Here is a 17,590-nt window from a genome sequence, read left to right on the forward strand (position 1 = left end):
CGGCAGATGTTGGTGTTGCAGAGTTTGATGAGGGCTGAGGTGGCAGCTGGACCTGAACAAATATATGAAATCGACTGCTGAGATGTTTTTAAAACAAAGGCAGAGAGCTGAGATGCCAACCATCCTGTGTTAGTTAATACGGGATTGATCAGCGGTTTGCTACCATCTTGTCTGTTTGGAATGGAAAAGGTGAACTCATAAATCAGAGATTTGGGTTTCACAACTCCAATCATTCTCCAAATAGTGGAACTCCTTAATTCATAAATCAAACAGATTTCCAGTCTCGTACCATATATTAAAGCTTGTAGTATCTGAGAGGATGAGCGGACATATGACTTAGATCCAGGTATTGGAGGAAAGCTGGAGTGTTGGAAGCTCTGGAGGAGAGCAGTTGCAGATTTGAACAGTAAACTAAGCCACTTTTGTATGCTGCAATAGAAGCAGATCTGAAGAGGGAGCCGAGATTTGCTGTAATGAGGAGATATTAACAGTAGAGGCAAGATCTGCTGAACAGGCAGAGATCTGAGGGAGTAAATGATGGAATGCTGTCAGTAGTCTGCAGTGGCCTGCTGTAGAGAGCAGAGAGCTGCTGAATGCGGTGAAAATTGGTATTTGAGAGTTAAGGCGTTTTTAGATGATGTCGGCGATGGGGCTGCCTTTGGGCAGAAATGAAGAATGCATAGATCTGAGGCCGCTGCAGAACCTGAGACGATAGGAATGCGTTGCTCGGAGGCTGCTACAAAACCTATTGATTTGATCAGGAGCAGTCTAAGAGTGTATTGTCCATTGCGGGATACGAGGACGCTTGACTGAAATGTTGATAATCGTAGCACATAGTTTCCGAATGTGGCTGGTAGCTCAAATTGAATGAAATGGACTTTGAAAGTTATATTAAGTGCCTTGATGAAGTTGGGGGCAAATAAGGAAGTGCAAATCCAGGAACAAGAAGGTTGCAGGAATGGCCTGATGCAGGGAAGCTGTAATTCGCAGCGATAGCAAATCATCTTAAATTATGTAGAGCTTGTGGAGTTATGCTGCCATCTAGTGGTTTTGATTGGAATTGAAACTATTGGCTTGAGTGAAGCAGGATAGCATATATTTGGTTATTGCGATTACAATCCTTGTCTATGTATTAAGCATTTGCTTTAGAACAGTTAGTGATGATATAAGTAAGTTAATGTAGGTCTAGAAGAGGAGCCTGCAGTATTTAGATGTCACAAATCGGCGAGTTGAAGCTGTCATGTTGCAAAAGCGCTGCAGCAGGAGCCAGAAAATTGCAGTCGTGTGGCACAGGCTCTCATTGCCTGTTAAAGCTGCCTGGTCGCCGTAGCAACTTACCACTCCCAGTAGTCACTCGCTGAGGCGTTGCCGTGGTAACCATGGTCTGTGAGGCGCCGGTGTAAAACAGTTGCAGTGCAGCGGTGACATTGAAACAGTCTTTCTGATGAAAACGCAGACCAAGTTGAGAATGACGCTGCGTTTTGAACGGCGCAGACTGAGCAGGTAGGAAAATAGCTGATACTATCTGCGAGCGCAGACAGAGAAACGGCTTGCAGTGAAAGAAACGAACAAAAAACAAACACAGACAAGGAAGCGGAAATAGTGCTGGGTTAAAGTAGAAAAAGAGAGCGAGATAGACAGGAGGGGCAGCCAATAACACATACGTGGAGCAGCGCTGGCCATGCCCTAATAATTGACGTGGCGAGCGCTGCATTGTGCGATTGGCTGGAAATACTAAATGAGGCTGAACTGGGATCAGCTTCCACCCGGAAGAGATCGCGGACGCTACCGGGCAGGATGCCACGGAGGGAAGGTAAGACAGGCTAAAGAAAAGGAAATAGGATAAGAAGAAAAAAGGAGCGCAAAGCGGGAGAGCGCCCTCTACGGCATCCCCCGAATTACGCCTAAAGGCTAACATTTCACTGGTTGCCTACGAGGGCTTGAGAGGAGGCGAAATTGGGAGTGAGATATTAAGAATGAGACCAGATGAGAGGATTTCTCCGGTTGCTTAGGAGGCTTGAGAGGGGTGAGACATTTGAGAGTTTAAGAGTGAGACGAGTTTGAGGGATGGCAAGATTGAGGGCTGGAGTTTGGGAATGGTGCTTAGTAACATTGAGGTTAGATACTGATAGCAGGATGAGATAGGGGGGGCGAAGAGTTTTCCCTTCTCGTCGGGTCAGGCAGCATCCTCTGGCTGCTGGGCGACGTAGAGAGGGAGACATGAGAAGAGCAAAGGATTAGATATAAACACTTTCCGCCGGGTCAGACAGCATCCTCCGACTGCTGGGTGACGTAAAAGTGAGAGAGACAGCAAAGTTTAGACATATAACATACAACAAACTGACTCTCGCTCCCGACGGGTCAGGCAGCATCCTCTGGCTGCTGGGCGTTTAGTGGAGCAAGAGACAGGAAGGGGACGAACAGGACAAAAGGACAGATCCTTCGCAACTCAGTGCAGCATCCTCAGGCAGCTAAGCTGGCAGCTGGGCGGCGTGGAGAGCTTAGGAAAAAGTGTCTCGGGTCCGTTTAGGAGAGACGAAAACAGAGAAACCCCCCCCCCCTCGGTCGGGGCCCGCTCGGCAGGTGGAGGCACGGCCTACTGCATGAGGGGGCTGAAATGGTCCTGGACCTGAAATAGAAGAGAGGAGATGGGACAGCAAGGTTGAGGCCTGGAAGGCTTAGCGCATAAGCAGCAGAAGAATAGGATGTGGCCGGGGGTCCCCTCAGGCCGGCGAGGAACAGCCGGGCGGCAGTGGTTGAGACGAGAGGCCGACCCGGACAGCCGGGGGAGTGAGACACACTTCCCCCCAAAAGAGGACCCCCGGCTCCCCGCAAGAACCACACCGTGTGATAGAAAAGAGATCGCAGAGCCGCACACATAAACAAAAGCTAGAAGAAAAGAGAAAAGACAAGAGATGTTAGTAGACAACCTATGCCTATAAGCCGTCCGCACTGTGGAGAGGAAAAACCCCCCTGCAGGGAGGAAACCTCTGGTGGGCCTGGCGGAGAGGGCGCCCCCCACTCCGGGCAAGCTAACAAGTGCTTGGTGAGCTGTGGCGATGTCTGCAGAGGATGATCTAATATAAAGTTCACAGCTGAAGAGATCCAGCGCCCCATAGACTTAATCAAAGTGTTGATACCTGCGCTGGCCGCGGAGGCAGCTGCTCAGATCCAGAATGAATGGGGGGAAAAATAGAAGAAGAAAGTCCGATCCGTGACGAGAGGGTGCATAAACGGGATGAGAACCAGTGACTCGTAAGTATAGATCTGGAGCTGTCGAAGAGGGGATCTGACAGAAGATACTGAATCCTCGGCTTAATTGGACCGTTTTTGAAGATCTGATGAAGAGGATAAAGTGGTTTCCAGGGATTTGAGAGAGATCTGAGCACTTGAGGCCTAGAGCTGGGAAGCTGGAAATTGATGGAGTTGAGAATTCTGCACAGCGGAGAAATCCAAAGGCGACGGTCAGGCACAGGGTTTCCATGACGATGTCGTTGAATAGGTTGAAGCATCCTTGCGGGAGAGCAGTGATGAGACAAAGGAGGTCAGTAGAGATTGATTAACTTGATGGAGAGGAGGGGAGCAGGCTTTTCTCCATACCTCTGAGCGTTCTCTCTAGAGATCCGCTATCTCTAGAACGGACGAGAGGAGAAAGATTGGAGGCGAAATTGATACTGAATGCCCGCTAGGTAGCATCTAAATAGAGGAGGGGGCTAAACGTAGAGACAGCCTGAGGTGAGTGATGAAGGCGAGGAGGTGCTGTAGGTTGAAAGAGGTATGAGATCCGTTTTTTTTTTTTTTTTTTTTTAATTATTTATTTATTTTTTTACTCGCAAAAAAGTGAGTAAATGAAGACCAGGCAGTCGAGTAGGAGGAACGGGTAGATGGGGCGAGAGCGTTCTGCATGAATCCACGTGGTGATTGAAGGAGGCCGGAGAGAGAGTTATTCAGTTGAATATTGTTTTGCTGAAAGGTAGTACGAGACGAGGGTTGGGGTCTGCTCCTGGGACCAGGTTGCAGAACTTCTGGATCTTGATGTAACTGTCTGTTTTGAAGTCCTGATGAAGTCCTGATTTTTTTTTTTTATTATTTATTTATTTATTTATTTATTTATTTATTTATTTTAACTGCAAGGTGTAGTGTTCTGTAGTAAAATTACTACAGCTGGCCAAAGTCCAGTATCTGGGTGCGTGGAATGGTTCACAAGACCTCATGGTTGAAATGGCTTAACGCTCAGAGTCTATCCATTGTATTCCCCTTGATGTCTTGGTACTCTTGCTTTTTTTTTTTTTTTAAACCGGTAAATCACAGGTGTTGTCACGGTAAGTTCACAGGGTGCACTCTGTTCCTTCAGGAATCCTGCAGAGGAAGTGCTTCACAAGAGCAGTTAGACATAGTACTTCCAAGGTAAGGTCATTGCATAGACAGAGCAGCTTTTTCTGAGGGTAGATATTAAAGAGTGAAGGATGTCTATTGATATAGGGAGCCAGGAGGGAGCAGCAGGGGGGGGGCTCTTGAGGATCTCTCTGAGTGTCAAGCAAACTGATGGGATGGATAGGAGTGTTGAAGAAGGGACGGAGATGAGGCGGCAGAAATACTAAATTCCGGAGATGTAGGCTTTAACGGTAGAGGGGGCTAAGTGAAGAGAATCCCTTGCATGGGCGATGGAGGCTAGAATCCGTTGCTCATTAAATCAGAATGGGATGTATTTTGAGTGCAGAAAGTTGTAAATGTTTTCCATCCAGAGGTAAATGAAGATTTGGTCGCTGGGACTAAGAGTGTGGCCATGTAGTGATGAGCAGATTGCAGAAGGTTGGAGAGTGTTGTATTTAGTTGAACGGCAGATGTTGGTGTTGCAGAGTTTGATGAGGGCTGAGGTGGCAGCTGGACCTGAACAAATATATGAAATCGACTGCTGAGATGTTTTTAAAACGAAGGCAGAGAGCTGAGATGCCAACCATCCTGTGTTAGTTAATACGGGATTGATCAGCGGTTTGCTACCATCTTGTCTGTTTGGAATGGAAAAGGTGAACTCATAAATCAGAGATTTGGGTTTCACAACTCCAATCATTCTCCAAATAGTGGAACTCCTTAATTCATAAATCAAACAGATTTCCAGTCTCGTACCATATATTAAAGCTTGTAGTATCTGAGAGGATGAGCGGACATATGACTAAATTGCTGAGGAAGTCAAGCTCTCCGTGTATATATATATATATATATATATATATATATATATATATATATATCTTAGATCCAGGTATTGGAGGAAAGCTGGAGTGTTGGAAGCTCTGGAGGAGAGCAGTTGCAGATTTGAACAGTAAACTAAAGCCACTTTTGTATGCTGCAATAGAAGCAGATCTGAAGAGGGAGCCGAGATTTGCTGTAATGAGGAGATATTAACAGTAGAGGCAAGATCTGCTGAACAGGCAGAGATCTGAGGGAGTAAACGATGGAATGCTGTCAGTAGTCTGCAGTGGCCTGCTGTAGAGAGCAGAGAGCTGCTGAATGCGGTGAAAATTGGTATTTGAGAGTTAAGGCGTTTTTAGATGATGTCGGCGATGGGGCTGCCTTTGGGCAGAAATGAAGAATGCATAGATCTGAGGCCGCTGCAGAACCTGAGACGATAGGAATGCGTTGCTCGGAGGCTGCTACAAAACCTATTGATTTGATCAGGAGCAGTCTAAGAGTGTATTGTCCATTGCGGGATACGAGGACGCTTGACTGAAATGTTGATAATCGTAGCACATAGTTTCCGAATGTGACTGGTAGCTCAAATTGAATGAAATGGACTTTGAAAGTTATATTAAGTGCCTTGATGAAGTTGGGGGCAAATAAGGAAGTGCAAATCCAGGAACAAGAAGGTTGCAGGAATGGCCTGATGCAGGGAAGCTGTAATTCGCAGCGATAGCAAATCATCTTAAATTATGTAGAGCTTGTGGAGTTATGCTGCCATCTAGTGGTTTTGATTGGAATTGAAACTATTGGCTTGAGTGAAGCAGGATAGCATATATTTGGTTATTGCGATTACAATCCTTGTCTATGTATTAAGCATTTGCTTTAGAACAGTTAGTGATGATATAAGTAAGTTAATGTAGGTCTAGAAGAGGAGCCTGCAGTATTTAGATGTCACAAATCGGCGAGTTGAAGCTGTCATGTTGCAAAAGCGCTGCAGCAGGAGCCAGAAAATTGCAGTCGTGTGGCACAGGCTCTCATTGCCTGTTAAAGCTGCCTGGTCGCCGTAGCAACTTACCACTCCCAGTAGTCACTCGCTGAGGCGTTGCCGTGGTAACCATGGTCTGTGAGGCGCCGGTGTAAAACAGTTGCAGTGCAGCGGTGACATTGAAACAGTCTTTCTGATGAAAACGCAGACCAAGTTGAGAATGACGCTGCTTTTTGAACGGCGCAGACTGAGCAGGTAGGAAAATAGCTGATACTATCTTGCGAGCGCAGACAGAGAAACGGCTTGCAGTGAAAGAAACAAACAAAAAACAAACACAGACAAGGAAGCGGAAATAGTGCTGGGTTAAAGTAGAAAAAGAGAGCGAGATAGACAGGAGGGGCAGCCAATAACACATACGTGGAGCAGCGCTGGCCATGCCCTAATAATTGACGTGGCGAGCGCTGCATTGTGCGATTGGCTGGAAATACTAAATGAGGCTGAACTGGGATCAGCTTCCACCCGGAAGAGATCGCGGACGCTACCGGGCAGGATGCCACGGAGGGAAGGTAAGACAGGCTAAAGAAAAGGAAATAGGATAAGAAGAAAAAAGGAGCGCAAAGCGGGAGAGCGCCCTCTACGGCATCCCCCGAATTACGCCTAAAGGCTAACATTTCACTGGTTGCCTACGAGGGCTTGAGAGGAGGCGAAATTGGGAGTGAGATATTAAGAATGAGACCAGATGAGAGGATTTCTCCGGTTGCTTAGGAGGCTTGAGAGGGGTGAGACATTTGAGAGTTTAAGAGTGAGACGAGTTTGAGGGATGGCGAGATTGAGGGCTGGAGTTTGGGAATGGTGCTTAGTAACATTGAGGTTAGATACTGATAGCAGGACGAGATAGGGGGGGCGAAGAGTTTTCCCTTCTCGTCGGGTCAGGCAGCATCCTCTGGCTGCTGGGCGACGTAGAGAGGGAGACATGAGAAGAGCAAAGGATTAGATATAAACACTTTCCGCCGGGTCAGACAGCATCCTCCGACTGCTGGGTGACGTAAAAGTGAGAGAGACAGCAAAGTTTAGACATATAACATACAACAAACTGACTCTCGCTCCCGACGGGTCAGGCAGCATCCTCTGGCTGCTGGGCGTTTAGTGGAGCAAGAGACAGGAAGGGGACGAACAGGACAAAAGGACAGATCCTTCGCAACTCAGTGCAGCATCCTCAGGCAGCTAAGCTGGCAGCTGGGCGGCGTGGAGAGCTTAGGAAAAAGTGTCTCGGGTCCGTTTAGGAGAGACGAAAACAGAGAAACCCCCCCCCTCGGTCGGGGCCCGCTCGGCAGGTGGAGGCACGGCCTACTGCATGAGGGGGCTGAAATGGTCCTGGACCTGAAATAGAAGAGAGGAGATGGGACAGCAAGGTTGAGGCTTGGAAGGCTTAGCGCATAAGCAGCAGAAGAATAGGATGTGGCCGGGGGTCCCCTCAGGCCGGCGAGGAACAGCCAGGCGGCAGTGGTTGAGACAAGAGGCCGACCTGGACAGCCGGGGGAGTGAGACTCACTTCCCCCCAAAAGAGGACCCCCGGCTCCCCGCAAGAACCACACCGTGTGATAGAAAAGAGATCGCAGAGCCGCACACATAAACAAAAGCTAGAAGAAAAGAGAAAAGACAAGAGATGTTAGTAGACAACCTATGCCTATAAGCCGTCCGCACTGTGGAGAGGAAAAACCCCCCTGCAGAGAGGAAACCTCTGGTGGGCCTGGCGGAGAGGGCGCCCCCCACTCCGGGCAAGCTAACAAGTGCTTGGTGAGCTGTGGCGATGTCTGCAGAGGATGATCTAATATAAAGTTCACAGCTGAAGAGATCCAGCGCCCCATAGACTTAATCAAAGTGTTGATACCTGCGCTGGCCGCGGAGGCAGCTGCTCAGATCCAGAATGAATGGGGGGTAAAATAGAAGAAGAAAGTCCGATCCGTGACGAGAGGGTGCATAAACGGGATGAGAACCAGTGACTCGTAAGTATAGATCTGGAGCTGTCGAAGAGGGGATCTGACAGAAGATACTGAATCCTCGGCTTAATTGGACCGTTTTTGAAGATCTGATGAAGAGGATAAAGTGGTTTCCAGGGATTTGAGAGAGATCTGAGCACTTGAGGCCTAGAGCTGGGAAGCTGGAAATTGATGGAGTTGAGAATTCTGCACAGCGGAGAAATCCAAAGGCGACGGTCAGGCACAGGGTTTCCATGACGATGTCGTTGAATAGGTTGAAGCATCCTTGCGGGAGAGCAGTGATGAGACAAAGGAGGTCAGTAGAGATTGATTAACTTGATGGAGAGGAGGGGAGCAGGCTTTTCTCCATACCTCTGAGCGTTCTCTCTAGAGATCCGCTATCTCTAGAACGGACGAGAGGAGAAAGATTGGAGGCGAAATTGATACTGAATGCCCGCTAGGTAGCATCTAAATAGAGGAGGGGGCTAAACGTAGAGACAGCCTGAGGTGAGTGATGAAGGCGAGGAGGTGCTGTAGGTTGAAAGAGGTATGAGATCCGTTTTTTTTTTTTTTTTTTTTAATTATTTATTTATTTTTTTACTCGCAAAAAAGTGAGTAAATGAAGACCAGGCAGTCGAGTAGGAGGAACGGGTAGATGGGGCGAGAGCGTTCTGCATGAATCCACGTGGTGATTGAAGGAGGCCGGAGAGAGAGTTATTCAGTTGAATATTGTTTTGCTGAAAGGTAGTACGAGACGAGGGTTGGGGTCTGCTCCTGGGACCAGGTTGCAGAACTTCTGGATCTTGATGTAACTGTCTGTTTTGAAGTCCTGATGAAGTCCTGATTTTTTTTTTTTATTATTTATTTATTTATTTATTTATTTATTTATTTATTTTAACTGCAAGGTGTAGTGTTCTGTAGTAAAATTACTACAGCTGGCCAAAGTCCAGTATCTGGGTGCGTGGAATGGTTCACAAGACCTCATGGTTGAAATGGCTTAACGCTCAGAGTCTATCCATTGTATTCCCCTTGATGTCTTGGTACTCTTGCTTTTTTTTTTTTTTTAAACCGGTAAATCACAGGTGTTGTCACGGTAAGTTCACAGGGTGCACTCTGTTCCTTCAGGAATCCTGCAGAGGAAGTGCTTCACAAGAGCAGTTAGACATAGTACTTCCAAGGTAAGGTCATTGCATAGACAGAGCAGCTTTTTCTGAGGGTAGATATTAAAGAGTGAAGGATGTCTATTGATATAGGGAGCCAGGAGGGAGCAGCAGGGGGGGGGGGGCTCTTGAGGATCTCTCTGAGTGTCAAGCAAACTGATGGGATGGATAGGAGTGTTGAAGAAGGGACGGAGATGAGGCGGCAGAAATACTAAATTCCGGAGATGTAGGCTTTAACGGTAGAGGGGGCTAAGTGAAGAGAATCCCTTGCATGGGCGATGGAGGCTAGAATCCGTTGCTCATTAAATCAGAATGGGATGTATTTTGAGTGCAGAAAGTTGTAAATGTTTTCCATCCAGAGGTAAATGAAGATTTGGTCGCTGGGACTAAGAGTGTGGCCATGTAGTGATGAGCAGATTGCAGAAGGTTGGAGAGTGTTGTATTTAGTTGAACGGCAGATGTTGGTGTTGCAGAGTTTGATGAGGGCTGAGGTGGCAGCTGGACCTGAACAAATATATGAAATCGACTGCTGAGATGTTTTTAAAACAAAGGCAGAGAGCTGAGATGCCAACCCATCCTGTGTTAGTTAATACGGGATTGATCAGCGGTTTGCTACCATCTTGTCTGTTTGGAATGGAAAAGGTGAACTCATAAATCAGAGATTTGGGTTTCACAACTCCAATCATTCTCCAAATAGTGGAACTCCTTAATTCATAAATCAAACAGATTTCCAGTCTCGTACCATATAAAAGCTTGTAGTATCTGAGAGGATGAGCGGACATATGACTTAGATCCAGGTATTGGAGGAAAGCTGGAGTGTTGGAAGCTCTGGAGGAGAGCAGTTGCAGATTTGAACAGTAAACTAAGCCACTTTTGTATGCTGCAATAGAAGCAGATCTGAAGAGGGAGCCGAGATTTGCTGTAATGAGGAGATATTAACAGTAGAGGCAAGATCTGCTGAACAGGCAGAGATCTGAGGGAGTAAATGATGGAATGCTGTCAGTAGTCTGCAGTGGCCTGCTGTAGAGAGCAGAGAGCTGCTGAATGCGGTGAAAATTGGTATTTGAGAGTTAAGGCGTTTTTAGATGATGTCGGCGATGGGGCTGCCTTTGGGCAGAAATGAAGAATGCATAGATCTGAGGCCGCTGCAGAACCTGAGACGATAGGAATGCGTTGCTCGGAGGCTGCTACAAAACCTATTGATTTGATCAGGAGCAGTCTAAGAGTGTATTGTCCATTGCGGGATACGAGGACGCTTGACTGAAATGTTGATAATCGTAGCACATAGTTTCCGAATGTGACTGGTAGCTCAAATTGAATGAAATGGACTTTGAAAGTTATATTAAGTGCCTTGATGAAGTTGGGGGCAAATAAGGAAGTGCAAATCCAGGAACAAGAAGGTTGCAGGAATGGCCTGATGCAGGGAAGCTGTAATTCGCAGCGATAGCAAATCATCTTAAATTATGTAGAGCTTGTGGAGTTATGCTGCCATCTAGTGGTTTTGATTGGAATTGAAACTATTGGCTTGAGTGAAGCAGGATAGCATATATTTGGTTATTGCGATTACAATCCTTGTCTATGTATTAAGCATTTGCTTTAGAACAGTTAGTGATGATATAAGTAAGTTAATGTAGGTCTAGACGAGGAGCCTGCAGTATTTAGATGTCACAAATCGGCGAGTTGAAGCTGTCATGTTGCAAAAGCGCTGCAGCAGGAGCCAGAAAATTGCAGTCGTGTGGCACAGGCTCTCATTGCCTGTTAAAGCTGCCTGGTCGCCGTAGCAACTTACCACTCCCAGTAGTCACTCGCTGAGGCGTTGCCGTGGTAACCATGGTCTGTGAGGCGCCGGTGTAAAACAGTTGCAGTGCAGCGGTGACATTGAAACAGTCTTTCTGATGAAAACGCAGACCAAGTTGAGAATGACGCTGCTTTTTGAACGGCGCAGACTGAGCAGGTAGGAAAATAGCTGATACTATCTTGCGAGCGCAGACAGAGAAACGGCTTGCAGTGAAAGAAACGAACAAAAAACAAACACAGACAAGGAAGCGGAAATAGTGCTGGGTTAAAGTAGAAAAAGAGAGCGAGATAGACAGGAGGGGCAGCCAATAACACATACGTGGAGCAGCGCTGGCCATGCCCTAATAATTGACGTGGCGAGCGCTGCATTGTGCGATTGGCTGGAAATACTAAATGAGGCTGAACTGGGATCAGCTTCCACCCGGAAGAGATCGCGGACGCTACCGGGCAGGATGCCACGGAGGGAAGGTAAGACAGGCTAAAGAAAAGGAAATAGGATAAGAAGAAAAAAGGAGCGCAAAGCGGGAGAGCGCCCTCTACGGCATCCCCCGAATTACGCCTAAAGGCTAACATCTATTATAATTTGACAGCATGAAATCTTAATGATGGAAAATAAACAATTCCAAAATAAATAAGTCCCAAATAACTTCTGTAGAGAATTATTTTTCTATCAACATGTATGAAATATACCACAAAGGTGTTTGATAAGATTTTCAGGTATTTTTAGTATGTCATTTTGTTTCAAGATCTAAAAATTAAAATAATGCAAATACTTAGTTAAATACAGTAAAATCCTGACATTATAACATACCGGCAATATCATGTTAAGTTAGATCATATAAAGTGTGTCATAAAAAGACAACCATATCACATTTGTAGCTGCCTATTCCCCAGTAAAATCAGAAACACAGTACTAAAAACATGGGGTTTTTTTTACATAATGTCCGACCATTTGTGATTGTATAACAATTTCTGACCTCCATTCAATCAATTCAAAGATAAGTGTCCATAGTTTGTCGCTGCTTTACATCTGAGCTGAAATATTTGTAACAAACCCTTGACCACTGTCTACAATTATAGACTATAATTGAACAGCAAACATGTATTTATTTATTTGTGTATTTATTAATTTCATCGCTTTGTAAATGTTTTCATCTTAACTAAAATAATTGTAATTAATAAATAATTGAATTTACACACAAACAAACAGCAGACAAACAGCAAAAATTGAAAGATTTTTTGTTTTAGACTTTAATTTGAAAATAATTAGAGAACCTGTATAAAGTAGATAGAAAGATTCCGTATTCAAATATCAGCCAACAGCATTGTGGGAACAGTACATGCATTACCCTTGAGCAAGGTACTTTACTTAGATTGCTCCAGTAAAAACCCAACTGTATAAATGGGTAATTGTATGTAAAAATAATGTGATATCTTGTAACAATTGGAAGTCGCCCTGGATAAGGTCATCTGCTAAGAAATAAATAATAAAAAAATAAATAATTACACAGTGAACAGCCCACCTCAAGTCTACCTCCCCGAAAAAAAGAACACCTATTACGATGTGATAGGTGTTACAGAAACTTGGTTGTCTGAGAGTGATGGAGACAAATATAATATTAGTGGGAACGCACTGTATAGGAAAGACAGGCAGGACAGAAGAGGCGGAGGGGTAGCGCTATACATAAGAAAAAGTCTTGAAGCCCAGGTTTTAAATCAGGACAAAGAAAAAACAATGCAGAATCAATATAGGTCAGAATAATGGACAAAAACTAAAAAGGCATAATAATAGGAGCATGCTGTAGACCGCCTGTGACAGGAATGACTGGGTGGTGACGTCAGACAGAAGCAGGGACGGGCAAAATACTGACACAAGGCAAGTACTGCAGGTAAAGGCTGTGCCATTTTTATTCCAGCAAAAATAAATCAAAAGTTTAAACAAAAAGAAACTGTGCTCACAGAGCAAAACAAATAGTCAAACAGAACAAAATCATGAACACAAAAATACACACTGAATAGGTCAGGCTGGGCTATCGCCTTCACTGTTCCTATCCATTTAACTGTTTACGTTTCTCTCTCAGTTCTCTCCACTCTCGCTCACTCTCTCCTTCCAACACCACCCCGAGTGCTGAGAGCTGCAGGCTTTTATAACAGGTGACGATCTCCCGATTAGTTCCTCCCGTAACTTCGAAAGCGCAAAAGAGCTTAGGCTGCACTATGCTTTTGGAGTTGTCCCACTGTGTGTTTTATTTCAGCTCTGTAACGCAATGCTACTGAAATACATCACAATGGTGTATCCCCTGAAAACTGGAAAAACCATTCACAAGCTAAATGCCCTGAATTTCCTAGAGTCCTCCCCTAACTTCGAAACCGCAAAAGAGCATAGGCTGCACTGATTGCTTTTGGAGTTGTCCCACTGTGTGTGTTCTATTTCAGCTCTGTAAGGTGGTTCTACTGAAATAAATGACAATGGTGTATCTCCTGAAAACTGGAAATCCCATTCACAAGCTAAATGCCTAGAAATTACTAGAGTCCTCCCCTAACTTCGAAACCGCAAAAGACCTTAGGCTGCACTGATTACTTTTGGAGTTGTCCCACTGTGTGTTTTATTTCAACTCTGTAATGCGGTGCTACTGAAATAAGAACATAAGAACATAAGAAAGTTTACAAACGACAGCAGGCCATTCAGCCCCTCTTGCTTGTTTGGTTGTTAGTAACTTATTGATCCCAGAATGTCATTCACAAAGCCATCCTGTGACACTTGGTGTCGGAACCGGGATAACAGCACCTCCAAAACTCAGGCTGGAAAGGTACTGTACAAAGAAAACAAAAAAAAAACAAAAAAAAAGAGAAATGGAAGGTTGGAGAGACGGCTGCCGGAACCTGGAGGACCTCCTCGGGGGCCTCGAGGACCAAAGCTGGTGCCTTGCCTGTGGGGTCTATGGACACACAGTGGCGAACTGCCCCTTCCAAGAGGAGGCGAGGAACCAGCTCAAGAGAGGAAGGTAGGGAGAAGGACCAGGAGCAGAAGGGGAAAGGAAAGCTGCAGCAGCAACAACAACAACTGCAGCAATAAGCAGGAGGAGGTAGGGGATGATGGCTTGGAGGTTTTTTTAAAGAACCTCGCGGCAGAGTTATGCCCTGGCTGTGGGGCTTATGGGCACACTTTAACCACATGCCCCACACAGTATGAAGAGGAGGAACTAGCGCCCAGACGGGAATCCAAAGCCCGAGGGGCAGCTGTTCCCACCTCCACCAGCAGAGCAAGAATGCCTGCTGTCCCCACTTCCACCAGCAGAGAGAGAATGCCTGCTGTTCCCATCTCCACCAGCAGAGCAAAAATGCCTGCTGTCTCCACTTCCACCAGCAGATGGTGAATGCCTGCTAGGTCCAATTCCACCAGCAGAGGGTGAATGCCTGCTGGTAACACTTCCCCCACCGTCACCATCACGAGGAGAGCAGCCGGAGCTGCCTCTGCCTCCACCATCACCACCAGCAGAGGAAGAATGCCTGCTGTCCCCATCACAACCAGCAGAGGAAGAATGCTTGCTGCTTTCCCCATCACAACCAGCAGAGGAAGAATGCCTGCTGGTTTCCCCATCACAAACAGCAGAGGAAAAATGCCTGCCTCTGCTTTCACCACCTCCACCGCAAGGAGCAGAGCAGCAGGAGCTGCCTCTGCCTCCACCACCTCAACCACTTCCACCAGGAGCAGAGCAGTAGGAGCTGCCTCTACCTCCACCACCTCAACCGCTTCCACCAGGAGCAGAGCAGCAGGAGCTGCCTCTGCCTCCGCCACCTCCAGGAGCAGAGCTGCTTCTGCATCCACCACCTCAACCGCTTCCACCAGTAGAAGAGCAGCAGGAGCTGCCTCTGCCTTCGCCACCTCCAGGAGCAGAGCAGCAGGAACTAAAACCCCACTGAAAAGCTAAATGCCTCCGTAACTTCGAAACCGCAAAAGACCTAATGCTGCACTGGTTACTTTTGGAGTGTCCCACTGTGTGTTTTATCTATAACAAAAACATTGTCAATGTAAAAAAACAAGTTAGAAAAATGCAACAGCCGTTTAAAGGGTTGATATCAAACTGTGGCGGAGTGTCCCGCCCCTTTTTATTATTATTTGTATTTGTTCAAAGCGCTGCGTCTTTTGTTATTGTTTTTTATAATTTAAAACCCATGAGGATGCGTGGCTGATCAGCTACTGATTATTTAACTAGCTGACAGTCACGCATCCTTACTAAATGCGTGCAGACTGTGGCCGAGGAGTAATAAGATAATTAACAGCTAGTTAACCCCTTGGCCAGAGTATAACCTGTAGCTGTCAGTGCTGCGAGGTTGAGTGTAGAGAGGAGAGTACGGGAGAGCGGAGAGAAAGCTCGAGGAGAATATAAAAAAAACAACTGCTATATTTAAAAATATACATGTTAATGTTTGTTTGGCCATCGCGCATTTTTGTTTTGTGTTTTGGTATTGTTTAAATCTTTTGTTTTTGTTTATTTAGTTAATAAATTATGCTGAGTGCAGTTGCATTCAGCTTCACCCGCCCATCTTTCTAGAGCAGCAATATCCGTTTCGTTTGTTTTGTTTGTCTGTTTATTTGGGCCGTGTCCTGTTTTCTGTTTAAAACTTTTATTTGTTTCAATAAACCTTCTGAACGCTGCCATTGCGTCTCAGTTTCACTCCTCACCACTGTGTCTGTGTACTGCTTTCTGGCCTGACGTCATTCACAAAGCCATCCTGTGACACTTGGTGTCGGAACCGGGATAACAGCACCTCCAAAACTCAGGCCGGAAAGGGTACTGTACAAAAAAAAACCCAAAAAACAAACAAAAAAAAGAGAAATGGAAGGTTGGAGAGACGGCTGCGGGAACCTGGAGGACCTCCTGGGGGCCTCGAGGACCAAAGCTGGTGCCTTGCCTGTGGGGTCTATGGACACACAGTGGCGATCTGCCCCTTCCAAGAGGAGGCGGAGGAACCAGCTCAAGAGAGGAAGGTAGGGAGAAGAACCAGGAGCAGAAGGGGGAAAGGAAAGCTGCAGCAGCAACAACAACAACTGCAGCAATAAGCAGGAGGAGGTAGGGGATGATGGCTTGGAGGTTTTTTTAAAGAACCTCGCGGCAGAGTTATGCCCTGGCTGTGGGGCTTATGGGCACACTTTAACCACATGCCCCACACAGTATGAAGAGGAGGAACTAGCGCCCAGACGGGGGGACCGCGAGCGTCCAGCGCCCAGACGGGGGACCGCGAGCGTTCAGCTGCGGGAATCGAATGCCCGAGGGGCAGCTGTTCCCACCTTCACCAGCAAAGAATGCCTGCTGTCTCCACTTCCACCAGCAGATGGTGAATACCTGCTAGGTCCACTTCCACAAGCAGAGGGTGAATACCTGCTGGTATCACTTCCCCCACCGTCACCATCATGAGGAGAGGAGCCGGAGCTGCCTCTGCCTACACCATAACCACCAGCAGAGGAAGAATGCCTGCTGTCACTATCACAACCAGCAGAGGAAGAATGCCTGCTGGTTTCCCCATCACAACCAGCAGAGGAAAAATACCTGCTGGTTTCCCCTTCCGAGACAGACGGAGAACCGCACCAGTCCCCTGCAAATGAGGTAGAGCCGCACCAGTCCCCTGCAAGAGAGGGTCACACCAGTCCCCTGCAAGTGAGGGAGAGTTGCACCAGTCCCCTGCAAGAGCAGGAGACTACATGCCGCTCCCACCTCCGTCGTTAGGAGACTACACTCTGCTTCCACCTCCGTCACCAGGAGACTACATGTTGCTCCCTCCTCCGTCGCCAGGAGCAGAGCAGCAGGAGCTGCCTCTGTCTCCGCCACCTCCACCGGTAGGAGCAGAGCAGCAGGAGCTGCCTCTGCCTCCACCTCCTTCACCGCCTGGAGCAGAGTAGCAGGAACTGCCTCTGCCTCTGCCACCTCCAAGAGCACAGCAGCAGGAGCTGCCTCTGACTCCAACTCAAGGAGCAGAGCTGCCTCTGATTTCACCACGTCCACCTCAAGAAGCATAGCAGCAGGAGCTGCCTCTGCCTCCGCCATCTCCAAGAACTGAGCAGCAGGAGCTGCCTCTGACTCCACCGCACGGAGCAGAGCAGCAGGAGCTGCCTCTGCCTCCACCTTCTCAACCACTTCCACCAGGAGCAGAGCAGTAGGAGCTGCCTCTACCTCCACCACCTCAACCGCTTCCACCAGGAGCAGAGCAGCAGGAGCTGCCTCTGCCTCCGCCACCTCCAGGAGCAGAGCTGCCTCTGCCTCCACCTCCTTCACCGCCTGGAGCAGAGCAGCAGGAGCTGCCACTGCCTCCACCACCTCAACCACTTCCAACAGGAGCAGAGCAGCAGGAGCTGCCTCTGCCTCCGCCAACTCCAGGAGCAGAGCTGCCTCTGACTCCACCTTCTTCACCGCCTGGAGCAGAGCAGCAGGAGCTGCTTCTGTCTCCACCACCTGAACCACTTCCACCAGGAGGAGAGCAGCAGGAGCCTC

Source organism: Acipenser ruthenus, chromosome 6 (assembly GCF_902713425.1).
Source record: "Acipenser ruthenus chromosome 6, fAciRut3.2 maternal haplotype, whole genome shotgun sequence".
Lineage (NCBI taxonomy): Eukaryota > Metazoa > Chordata > Actinopteri > Acipenseriformes > Acipenseridae > Acipenser > Acipenser ruthenus.